This window comes from Gossypium arboreum, chromosome 9 (assembly GCF_025698485.1).
Source record: "Gossypium arboreum isolate Shixiya-1 chromosome 9, ASM2569848v2, whole genome shotgun sequence".
Classification (NCBI taxonomy): domain Eukaryota; kingdom Viridiplantae; phylum Streptophyta; class Magnoliopsida; order Malvales; family Malvaceae; genus Gossypium; species Gossypium arboreum.
The window spans coordinates 23,958,009-23,971,502 of NC_069078.1; positions in this window are offsets into that span (position 1 = coordinate 23,958,009).

The following is a 13,494-nucleotide window of genomic DNA, read 5'->3' on the forward strand; positions in this document are numbered from 1 at the left end:
TTGTTCATTAAGAGGTATGGAAATGTTTGGAAACGATTAGCCATTGGAATGGTTAATCACGATCATTCCTTGTGCCATGTATGCTAAAAGGGCTAGTTGAATTAAAGAAATTATGAAGTAGGTAAAGGTTACCTTGAAAACAGATGCTGACAGCAGCAGTGATGTGGATGTGAAAAATCACTAAAAATAGTAGGAATGAAATTAAATAGTGAATAAATTATGTAAATGAACCTTGATGAATCTACTTTCATATGGAAGAAACGAAACGGTCATATGAGTTATATGTTAAGAGATATTAAAGTTCTCGTGAAACAGGGCCAGAACGGTTTCTGGATCCCCTGTTCCGACTTTGGAAATTCATTGTAAATTAACCAGAGATAATTTGGAGTCATTCCATATATTTATAGATTCCTCTTTGAGTATAGTTTCTATAGAAACAAGCGGCATCAGTATTGAAGCCCTGTACAGGGAGATATCCAAGTCGTAATGCGTGAAGGTCAGTGTAGTCGATCCCTGTAACAGGGGAGATTTTAACTAATAAACTGTACTAATTGGCCCGACCAAAAATTCTAGAAAAGAATTTGTGGATGGACATATGAGTCTAATTTCAGGGAAAAATTACTAAACTAATTTTCGAGCTTTGAAACTCAAGATATGATTTTTAAGGCGACAGTGATGCAGTAACCAGCTTGTCTGGAAAATTTTAAATGGACTGTGAAAATGATTAAGTCAAGTTTGTGTGCACCTTGTGTTCGACTCCGGTAACGGACTCGGGTACGGGGTGTTACAAAGGTTTCGATTGATTTCACTATGGAATTATGGAAAGGTATGAAGTATCAATGACCAAGTTTGTATAGCCATGATATGAAAAGTATGAGTTCATATGTATTATTTTCATGAAAGTTAGCTTACCATGTGATGATATTGTTAAGTTATGTGTTTAATCACTATTGATGATGCTTAAGCTTGTTCCAAGCTATCTTAGATTGATTCATGTTTATTTTTTAAGCTTATAATGTAACGCCCCGTACCCGAGACCATCGCCGGAGTCGAACACGAGGTGTTAACAGACTTAATTCATTACTTAAACAGCTCAAACAATTTATTTTTAAAATTTTCAGTCAAGCTAGCAATCTGCATCACAGTCGCTTAAAAATTCATATCTCGAGTTCCAAAACTCTAAATCCAATTCTATAAATTTTCCCAGAAACTAGATTCATATATATATTTATTTATTTTTTTCTAGAATTTTTGGTCCAGCAAATTTAGTAAATTTTATTAGTTAAAGTATCCCCTGTTTTAGGGTTTGACTGCCCTGACCTCTATGTATTACGAATCAGATATCTCCCTGTACAGAGTTTCAATGACTATTCTGTTTGTTTCTAATAAAATTAGACTCAATAAGGAATCTGTACATATAAATCATGACTTATAATTATCTTTGAAAAATTTATGGTGAATTTCCAAAGTCAGAACAGGGGATCCAGAAATCGCTCTGGCCCTGTTTCACAAAAATTTAAACATCTCATAAAATATAACTCATATACCTGTTTTGTTCCATCCATATGAAAATAGACTCATAATTCTTAAATTCCATATTTTATTCACCATCTAATTGTATCTCTACTATTTTTAATGATTTTTCAAACTCACGTCACTGCTGTTATCTGAATCTATTTTATGGTAAATTTTACCTATTTCATGGTTTCCATGAATTAGCTAGCAATTTAGCATACATAACACCAAATATGATCATGATTAGCCATTCCAATGGCTAATCATTACCAAGCATTTCCATACCACTCAATAACCATATCATAAGACCATATATACAAAATGATTATAATGCTATACATGCCATACTCAAAATATGCAAGCCATTATGCCAAGATGGTATACGGATAGTGTGAGCATGCCTCCGACTGTTCCCGATTTCCGAGCTGGCTTGTCAACACTACAAGGAATGAAAAGGAGGAAGTAAGCTCACATGCAAATAGCAAGCAACACAACTATATAAGCAAACATAAAACATCATTTGCATAATCATCACCGAGACATTCATATCACATTTTCATTTATCATCTTACCATATTGTTGTTATATCGAGTTTTCAACCCGAGGGTTAAGTACATACCTGTTCAAAGTATTCATTTCACAACACTTACCAATATGTCCCTTTCATCTCGAGTATTCCTCCATTTGAGTAGAATTTTACCCGTTGAACACATCGGAATAAAATTCGGATACATGGAAAGTTTGCACATAAGTGCCACATATGTAGCCAAGCTACCATGTAACCTGCCCAGAAGTGAACTCGGACTCAACTCAACGAGCTCAGGCATTCGCATCCATAATTGAACTCGGACTCAACTCAATGAGCTCGGATGCCTAGTTACATCTCTCGAACTCGGACTCAACTCAACGAGTTCGGACATTCGCATCCATAAGTGAACTCGGACTCAACTCAACGAGTTCGGATGCCCAAATATCCTAGTGACATGTCACTTGTATCCTAATCTATTCCTAAGGTTCAAACGGGATTTTCCTCGAACACATCTCCATGCCATCTTCCGTAAAATACCAAAACCAATACTCAGTAGCACTTTATATTTAACAAATAATTCACATAATTTGCATTTTATTCGAAAATAACCACAAAGCATATATTTCATGATAAAAATCAGCATATCATATAATTAACATCAATAACTTAAAAATAACAATTATACTACATTATTTACACATGAACTTACCTCGTATGCGAAAATGGCTACTTTTACCATTTCGTCCACAACTTGGTATTTTCCCCATTTTAGCCCGAATTTTAGTTTTCCTTTCTCTATCATTTAAAATATAGTATAATTAGGACTCACATTATTCAAATTGACCCAAACTCATATTTTGGCAAAATTACAATTTTGCCCCTAAACTTTCACATATTTATACTTTTGCCCCAAAGCTCGTAAATTAAACTTCAGCCTATTTTCTTATGTTTTATGACATGCTGATCATTTTTCCCTTCTATGGCAACATCAAATTCTCACTCTAACATGTACTTATGACTATTAGGTATTTTTACTGGATTAAGCCATTTTCTCGTTTTCGCTTAAAACCGAGTAGTACAAGTTGTCTAACATAATTTAAAACCTCATATTCTATCATAAAACACCAAAATACACAAATTTCACCTATGGGTATTTTTTCAAATATGAACCCTAGGTTGAATTATTGCTAGCATAAGCTTAATCGAGCTAGGGACTCCAAAACGTAAAAATCGTTAAAAACGAGGCTAGAACGGACTTACAATCGAGCTTGGAAGCTTGAAAAACCCTATCCATGGTTTCTCCTTGCTACATTCGGCCATGGGGTTGAAGATGAGCAAAATTGGCTTTTAATTTTGTATTTTAATTCATTTTACCCTTAAATGACCAAAATGCCCTTACTACTAAACTTTCCAAAAATTCCATCCATGTCCAATTTTTGTCCATAGACTTAGAAATTGGTAAAATTCTATTTAAGACCTCCTAATTAATATTTCAAAACAATTTCATACTAGAAACTTCTAGAATGCAAGTTTTGCAAATTATTTGATTTAGTCCCTAATTTCAATTTAAGCATTTTATGCATAAAATTTCTTCACGAAATTTTCACACAATCATGAAATCATATCATAGACCTCAAAATAATCATAAAATAATTATTTCTATCTCAGATTTTGTGGTCACGAAACCACTATTCCAACTAGGCCCAAAATCAGGATATTACATATAAATTGAAATGGTAAGCATTGTTCATGATATACGAACTTACTAAACATTATATGCTTACTTTGTGTTTCTTTTCTACATTTTATAGATTATCAGAAGCTCGATCGGTTTGGAAGCTCATCGGAAACCTATCACACATCTAGTGAATATATCGGTCGATTTTGATGTTTTGAGTCATGGTTATAATGGAATGTATAGGTGAATTGTGTTTGATAAAATGGTCATTATGTTTGGCTTGTAAATGTTGTGTTTTGGTTGATGAATTTCTAGTATTTTAATGCTTTGATGCTTAGTGTTGAAATGGTCAAGTGAAGTTATATTTTGAATGGCTCTTTTGGTATGCTTGAATATGATTTAGGTATGTGGCCATTTTGGTAAGATTTGGTATGGGATTAGGTTACAAATGTTTGGTTGATGAATAGCTTTATTATGCATTTTTTAGGTGTATTTTGTAGCTTGAAATTATGTGCAAATAGTTGGTAGGTGTGAGCATGGTTTGGGTGAAAGAAATGGATTGAAAATAGCATATTTCTTGTCGATACGGCCTAAGGCACGAGTGTGTATCTCAACCGTGTGTGACACCCAGCCATGTGACACGGCCATGTGTCCTTTGTAGGTTTCAAAGAGTTACAAGTCAGGCTATTACACGGCGTGGCACACAAGTGTTTAAGTCCATTTTGAGTGTTACATGACCTGGCACACAGGCGTTGTAACACCCCTAACCCGTATCCGTTGCCAAACTAGGGTTATGAGGCATTATCAGACATAGCGGAACATTTTATAATCATTTCAAAAATATCATCCACACATCATAGCATCATAGTTAAACATCATCACAAAGTCCCTTTCTTAGGTCAACGAAACCTTAAACATGCTTTAGGAAGGGGTCGAGACTAAATCGATCTCATACAAAATTTTTTGAAACTAAACAAATTTTCTAAGTTACAAAGGCCACACGCCCGTGTGAACAGGACGTGTGCCTCACATGGCATTAGACATGCCCATGTGTCTTGGTCGTGTCAAAACAGGGCATACATAATGACTTATTCACATGGCCACAAGACACGCCTGTGTGTCTAGCCCGTGTAACTCTCGGACTTGCCCACATGGCCTAGTACACACCCGGTGTGTGCGACCGTGTGATCTGCCCAGGCTCATTTCGAAATGGCCTTCAAGCAACACGGTAGAGACACATGCCCGTGTCCCTGTCCATGTGGGAAAAAATAGGCTATTTACAAGGCCAATATGCCACCCATTTTGGGTCATCCCTACAAGTTCAAAACCAAATCATTCCATACTAAATTTTCAACCAATACATAAAACATACACCATTCATGCCATATCATTATCAATCAATTTCATGCTTATAATCCATACCAAATCATACCAAATCATAAGCAAAAATCATATCAAAACATATGTTTCATAACTTCAATTTACTTCATTCAATCTCATGCCAAAATCTTACCAAACTGACCAATTCTCTTGTCCATCCATGAACACATCATATTGAAAATTTTGCATCACATAGTTTAAACCCAAAATTCATTCATAAACACAACCAAAACCAAGCCATATCACATGGCTAAATATTTACAACTCAAGGACATATCTCAAATTTAACTAGACTATACGTGTCATACTTACATATTTACACTTTCAAACGGTACCAAAATAGAGTTTGATAGTGTGGTGATGATCCTTGACAATCCCTGAGCTTCTAGTAGCTTTAATATCTATAAAACAATACAAACATACACAAAGTAAGCTTTCAAAAGCTTAGTAAGCCATATACAAATAAACTTATAACATAACACAATTCTAAACGAATTCATTCATGTAGTTCATGACAAAATACAATCACATATTCATATGTCACATATAGCTCATTTGATCATAATTCACTTACATATATCATATATGCACAAATGTACATATACTTGCCTTTCATTCTCAAACATAATAGACCTTTCTAACGTACTTGAATTGGATACACATTCACATACTTATTCGTTTCTCGAAATGCCCGTTGAATTTTACGGAATCAAATAGGATACGCGGATAGCTCAGAAAGCTCGTACAATGCCAACGTCCCAAATGTGGTCTTATATGTAATCAAATATCGATGTCACTATCCCAGACAAGGTCTTACACGAAATCATATACGATGCCGATGTCTCAAACATGGTCTTACATGTAAATCTCAAATCAATGCCAACGTCCCAGACGTGGTCTTACACAAAATCACATATCGGAATCCTATGTCATGACATATGTATCCTAACTATTCCTATGGTTCGTACGGGGCTTTCAGACGTCGTCACGTTATTGAAACTTTCTCAATTTAACATATTTAGCTTCTATAACCATTCATCACAATTCAATATCATATAAGCATGAATAAATCAATTCAAACATATTTATTTGTATATAGACTTACCTCGTATGGGAATGAACGAAAACGAACGGTTATTTAACTAATTTCGACTTTCCCCGATCTAATTTCGTTTTCTTTGGTTTTTGATCTATATAAATTCAAATTTAAATCTTTTATTCAAAAAATCATTCAATTCAATCCAAAAACATATAATTATGGAATTTTACAAATTAGCCCTCATATTTTCACATTTTGACATTTTAGTCCCCAATTCATAAAATCACAAAATACACATAATTTCATATTACACATGCTAGGCCGAATTTTCCTCTAGCCCATATAAGCCCATATATTTCATTTATTTCACATTTTAGTCCCTCAAAATCTAATTTTCACAATTTACCCAAATTACTCAAATTCATCAAAAATTCAAATACAAAACATATTAATCTAACACATATCTTTCATTTTCCATCAATTAACATCACAAAGCTTATAATTTCATCAATGACTTAACTCAAATTCATCATCAAATTCAAAAATTAAGACATGGGCTTGATATATTACTAAACAATGATCAAAAAAACATAGAAATTATCGAAAACGGATCAAAAATCATACCTCAATCTTCCAAGATTAATGCCGAACCCTAAAGACCCTTTTTCTTTTCTTTTTCCTTTTTATTTTTGGCAAAGATGAACACAAATGACTAATTTCATTTATTTGTTTTATTAATTATAACTTAATTAATCAATTTCCATTTTTAACCTTATTATTATCATTAACTTAATTAATCAATTTCCATTTTTAACCTTATTATTATTATTAACATTCCACTAAATAATGCCCAACCATGTAATTTCATGAATTCAATGGTCCATTTACAACATAAGGACCTCACATTTAAAGAGACACATCAATTCAGCACTTAATCAAATGAGACACAACTTTTGCATTTTCTGCGATTTAGTCCTTTTTGCAAATTAAGCACACAAATGATTATATTTTTATACTAAACTTTCGCACATGCTTAACCACATACTGTAAACACAGAAAATAATATTAAAATATTTTTCTGACTCAGATTTGTGGTCCCAAAATCACTATTCTGACTAGGGTCTAAATCGAGCTGTTGTAACTCTCCCTCCTTAGGGATTTTCGTCCCAAAAAATTTTACCGTTGAACAGATTCGGATATTATTGTCTCATAACATCTTCCAGCTCCCACGTAGCCTCTTCAACACCATGTCGATGCCACATTACTTTTACTAACGAAATTTTCTTATTTCGCAGTTCTTTAACCTTGCGAGCTAAGATACGGATCGGTTCCTCTTCACAAGTCATATCAGACTGAATTTCTATTTCAGATGGAGTAATCACATGCGAGGGATCTGATTGATATCGTACGAGATTATTGAGCGTATCGAGTCGGTTGCTTATAGAATGTTGTTGCCACCTGAGTTAGAAAAGATTCACAACGTATTTCATGTATCGATGCTACAAAGATACAGATCAGATCCTTCGCATGTTGTTTCCCTGACTAAATTTGAAATTCAACCTTATATGTCTTATGAAGAAGAACCGATACAAATTTTAGCTTATGATATCAAAGAGCTGAGAAATAAAAGAATAGCATTAGTGAAAGTGTTGTGGCATCGGCACGGGGTTGAAGAAGTCACGTGGGAACCCAAGGATGCTATGAGAAAACAATATCCAAACCTATTCACTAGTAAGATTTTCGGGGACAAAAATCCCTAAGGGGGGAGAGTTGTAACAGCCAGATTTAGACCCTAGTCAGAATAGTGGTTTTGGGACCGCAAATCTGAGTTAGAAAAATATTTTAAATATTATTTTTCATGTTATTAGTATGTGTTTAAGTAAGTGTGAAAGTTTCATATGAAAATGTTATCATTTGTGTGTTTAATTTCCAAAAAGGACCTAATCGCGTAAGATGTAAAAGTTGCCTGTTGTTTGTTAAAGTGCTTAATTGATTTGTCTTATTAAAGGAGAGGTCCTTATGAGGCAATTAGACCATTGAAAGCATGAGTGGACATTTATAGCATTAATGTTAATGTTTTAAATGTTTATTTATCAGGGGCAAAATTGGTATTTAGTTATTAAAGTTATTATTAATAATAAAAAAACATGAAAATAGATGATTATCATCCATTTTGCCAAAAATCATCAAGGAAATAAAAAGAAAAACACAAGCTAGGGTTCGACACTTTGATTTGGTGATTAAGGTATGAGTTTTGCTATGTTTTTGATAATCTCTACGTTTTTGTAATCATTACTCTGTATACTATCATGACTATGTCTAAATTTTAGAAATTTTCGATGATTTTGAGTTGAGCCATTTTTGATAATGTGAGTTTTATGAAGTTTGATGATAGTAAATGGAAGATATGTGTTAAATTACCATGTTTTGTATTGGGATTTTTGATGAATTTGAGTATTTTGGACGAAATTGTGAAAATGGAAAATTGAGGGACTAAAATGTGAAATAAATTATAAATATGGGCTGATAGGGACCATAGTAAATTTTTGACTAAGGTATGGTTTTGATGAATTTTATATATTTGGTGTTTTGTATAATAAGGACTAAAATGTCAAAATGTATAATTTTAGGGGCTAAAGTGCAAAAATGCCAAAGATGTGTTTGTATATTAAATTGAATGTGTTGGTGATTAAAAGGGTTAATTTTGAATACATATAGATAAAGAAAAGAGGAATTCGGATTTAGATTGAGAAAAATCGAAGATTATCGAGTAAACGATCTGAATCATCAATTCCGAGTACAAGGTAAGTTCGTACATGATAAATGATGTTAGTTATGTTTTAATTCTTTGATAATGCATAAATGGTATAGATATTTGATTACGGTTTGAGCATAATGATAATCGACGATGTTCAGCACTAAATGTGCGGTTTGAAATAGCTTCGGCTACAAATGGCACTAAGAGTGTAAGTTGGAATAGCTTCAACTATATGAGGCACTAAGTGTGTGATACCAAGATAGCTTTGGTTTATTGAAATGACCCTAAGTGTGCGAGATTGTTATGGCTTTAGCAAATCACTTATGCACTAAGTGTGCGAATTTTTAAAGTATGGAAAGACTTCCGAATGAATTAATGTAATTGAACGAGAGGTGAGAATGAAATGAATAAATACGGGAAAGTTCAGGTATGTTTGATACCTATGTGGTAGATGATACTATGTGTATGAAGCTTGATGAATTTGTATGAACATATTAAATGAGAAAGAATGGAATTGTTGGATGAATTGTGAATTACTAAATGTTTTATTAGTTGATGTTTCGTATATTATAAATTGTTGATTATTTATGGTATGAACTTACTAAGATTTAAAGCTTACTGTGTGAAATGTTCTATATTTTACAGTGTTACAAAGCTAGCTCGGATCCGGGGATCGTCAGCAACATCTATCACACTATCAGACATCTATTTTGGTACCATTTTGAGAGTTGCATATATGGTATATGGCATGTATAGGCTAGTGTTATTTTGGTATGTTTTGTGTTGTGATTAGCCATGAGTCTTGGCTTGTGAATATTGGTATGTATGGCCTTTTATGTTGGCCTAAATGGTATGCTTGATAAGTAAGAAATGTGATGTTTATAATGTATATGTGATGGTTTATTATGGGATATTGAAGTAATGAGTTGTGCATTTGGAACTTTGGAAAATTGTGATGATGTTGGCATATTGAATTGGTTGAGGTTATATAGTTTGATATGCGATTGAATTGGCGTATTTTGGTTGCCTTTAAATGTATGCAAATGATACAAAAATGTTGTGGTTTTGGTGTGCTTGAGATAGGTGGGAAATGTGGTTTAAACCAAGCCTAATTTTTCCCCACACGGATGAGCACACGGGTGTGTGTCTCGACCGTGTGTCTGTTATAACTCAGTTATGCAAGTCAATCTTGAGACGGCCTAGACACACGAGCGTGTCTAGTGGCTGTGTGAGACACACAGCCTTGGCACATGGGCATGTGTGGCCATTTCGAAGGGTACATGGGCTGGACACACAGACGTGTGGTCGACCGTGTGACCCAAGTTAGTTTCGACCACGGCCAATGCACATGGGCATGTCTTGCTACCATGTGGTTAAGTCAGTATGTATGCCCTATTTTGCCATGGTTTAGACACACGGGTGCGTTTAAAGCCGTGTGAGGCACACGGCCCGTTCACACGGGCGTGTGACCTTTGAAACTTTGAAAATTTTGTTAAGTTTCTAAGAAAATTTTTATGTGCTCGGTTTAGTCCCGACCTCTTTCTAAAGCATGTTTAAGGTCTCGTTGACCTATGTAAGGGACTTTGTAATGATATGTGACGATGATGCTATGATGATTGAGAAATGAATGTTAAATGTTTTGATATGTCTAGTAATGCCTAGTACGGCGACGGATACGGGTTAGGGGTGTTACATTTTATTGGTATCAGAGCTACGATTTAGTTGATTCTAGGACTAATGTAGCATATGTGAGTCTAGCTATACATGTCATTTATATATTAATTATGATAGTGTGATGATTCCTAACAGTTAAAATGTGTTTTTCATATAGCAAATAGATCCAGAACGAGCGATAGTTGATGATGTTGAAAGCAATGCACCCGCCCCCGCTTAAGAGGCAGCGCCGGCTGAATCTAGGCCGATATCTTGTAGTCAGGGAGGAGAGGCTAAGCAAGCCTTCTTCCAAATGATGACGAGTGGTTCACATAATTCGTACGAATGAATCCGGCTGTTCAACAACCTCCACCCCCACCTGTTCCTCAACAAGTCCCGGTTGTGCCACATGTAATAGATCCGATTCAATTGAGTAAGCCACCTGTTGATAAGATTTGCAAACACAGGGCTGAAGAGTTTCGGGCTACGGTTGATGATGATGCCGAGAGGGCTGAGTTTTAGCTTGAAAACACTATCTGAGCATTCGATGAGTTGTCCTGTACTTCAGACGAATGTATTAAATACGTAGTATCCTTGCTTAGAAATAATGCATATCACTAGTGGAAAACGTTAACATCAGTGGTTCCTAGGGAACGAGTTACCTGGGAATTCTTTCAGACCGAGTTTTGGAAGAAGTACGTAAGTCAGAGATTTCTCGATCAGAAAAAAAAAAAGAGTTTTTGGAATTGAAACAAGGCCAAATGACCGTTACTGAATATGAAAGAGAATTTGTATGTTTAAGAAAATATGCTAAAGAATATGTGTCTACTGAAGAGATTATGTGTAAAAGATTTGTTGATGAATTAAATGAAGATATAAAGCTGTTAGTTGGGATACTTGAGCTAAAAGGATTTGTAGTACTGGTTGAGAGGGCTTGTAAAGTCGAGGACCTCAGCAAAGAAAAGAGAAAAGTTGATGCAGAGGTGAGAGATTCGAGGAAGAGATCGATGAATAAATCTTATCATTCCTCGTTGAAGAAATCAAGAGATTACTTTAATCGATCAACAACTTCAAAGGGATATCAAAGTAGAGATCGAGGGAAGCAATACACTAATCCTAAAGCTCAAACCACATCAGTATCGAGCATTGGTATCATAAAAGATGTCAAGCCTGAGTGTCAACAGTGTGGAAGATGACATTTTGGTGATTGTTGGGGAAAAAGTAATAACAGAGAATGTTACGGTTGTGGTTCACTAGATCATCTTATAAAAGATTGCCCAGAGTTAGCTGAAAAAGATAATGCTCAGAACATGAGGCCAAGTAACACTGCAGCTAGAGGGAGACCTCCCAGAAATATGGGAAATGTGAGTGGTAGTCAAAGAGGGACTAAAGATACTGATGTTTGATCTGAGGCTCGTGCACCTGCCAGAGCCTATGCCGTCCGAGCTCGTGAGGAAGCCTCGTCTCCAAATGTTATTACTGGTATTTTTACTCTTTATGATACTAAAGTTTTTGTATTGATAGATCCAGGGTCTACTCATTCGTATATATGCATGAATTTAGTATCCAGTAAGACTTTGCCTGTAGAGTATACTGAATTTTTAATTATAGTATCGAACCCCTTAGGCAAGTGTGTATTGGTTGATAAAGTGTACAAGAATTGTCCATTGATAATTCGGGATAAATGCTTTCCAGCCGATTTGATGGTGTTACCATTTGACGAGTTTGACATCATCCTGGGTATGGACTAGTTAACGTTGCATGATGCTGTTGTAAATTACAAACAAAAGATGATTGATTTGAGATGTCAGAGTAATGAGATTATTCGAATTGAATTAAATGTTTTGAATGGATTGCCACCTGTGATTTCAATGATGTTAGCTCAGAAATATGTGAGAAAAGGTTGTGAAGCTTATTTAGCTTATGTGCTCGACACGAAAGTGACTGAAAAGAAGATTGAATCAATGCCAGTTGTTTGTGAATATTCAGATGTGTTTCCTGATGAGTTACTAGGTTTACCTCCAATCTGAAAAGTTGAGTTTGGTATTGAGTTAATGCCAGGGACTATTCCGATTTCGATACCTCCATATAGAATAGCCCCGATAGAGTTAAAGGATTTGAAAGCTCAGTTGCAAGAATTGACAGATAGAGGTTTCGCACGATCGAGTTTTTCACCTTGGGGTGCACCTGTTATGTTTGTGAAGAAGAAAGATGGCACGATGAGAATGTGTATTGATTATCGTCTGTTGAATAAAGTGACCATCAAGAATAAATATCCTCTGCCTCGAATTGACGATTTGTTTGATCAGTTGAAAGGAGCTACAGTGTTTTTAAAGATAGATCTGAGATTAGGTTATTATCAGTTGCAAGTAAAAGATTCAGACATTCTGAAAACTGCTTTCCGAACAAGATACGGACATTATGAGTTTTTGGTTATGCTTTTCGGATTAACAAATGCACCTACTATTTTTATGGATTTGATTAATGTAATGCCCCAAATCTTAAGTGCGTAAATTCATGATTGCTTCAGTGGTTAAGTGTCCTGAGAAGTTCTGAGTTCAAGCCTTGGCTTAGGCAAAAATTTTGTTTTAATGGATAAACCTTTGTCATTAGTCAGTAGGCTTTTAAATAAAAATGGGTAAAACATGACAGAATGGGCCTGCTGGTCTAGGGGATAAGTGGCGTGAGGTAGCTACTTGAGGTCCGAGGTTCGAATCCTAGTGGGAGCAGTGGAGTGTTTTATTTTGCTTCCGTTGAGTGGGAGTGTTGTGGTTTGACCGAAATACTGAAGTGGTTAAAGGGAATTTGAATTGAGTAGTTGAGAGATCGGTTTGAGTGATTTGAGGAGGGATTTTAGGAGAAATTATTGGGAATTGAGTTGGGGGAGAGTTGGTGCCGAAATGGTAATCTACCCACTCAGAATTCGACTTTGGGTTGGTCAA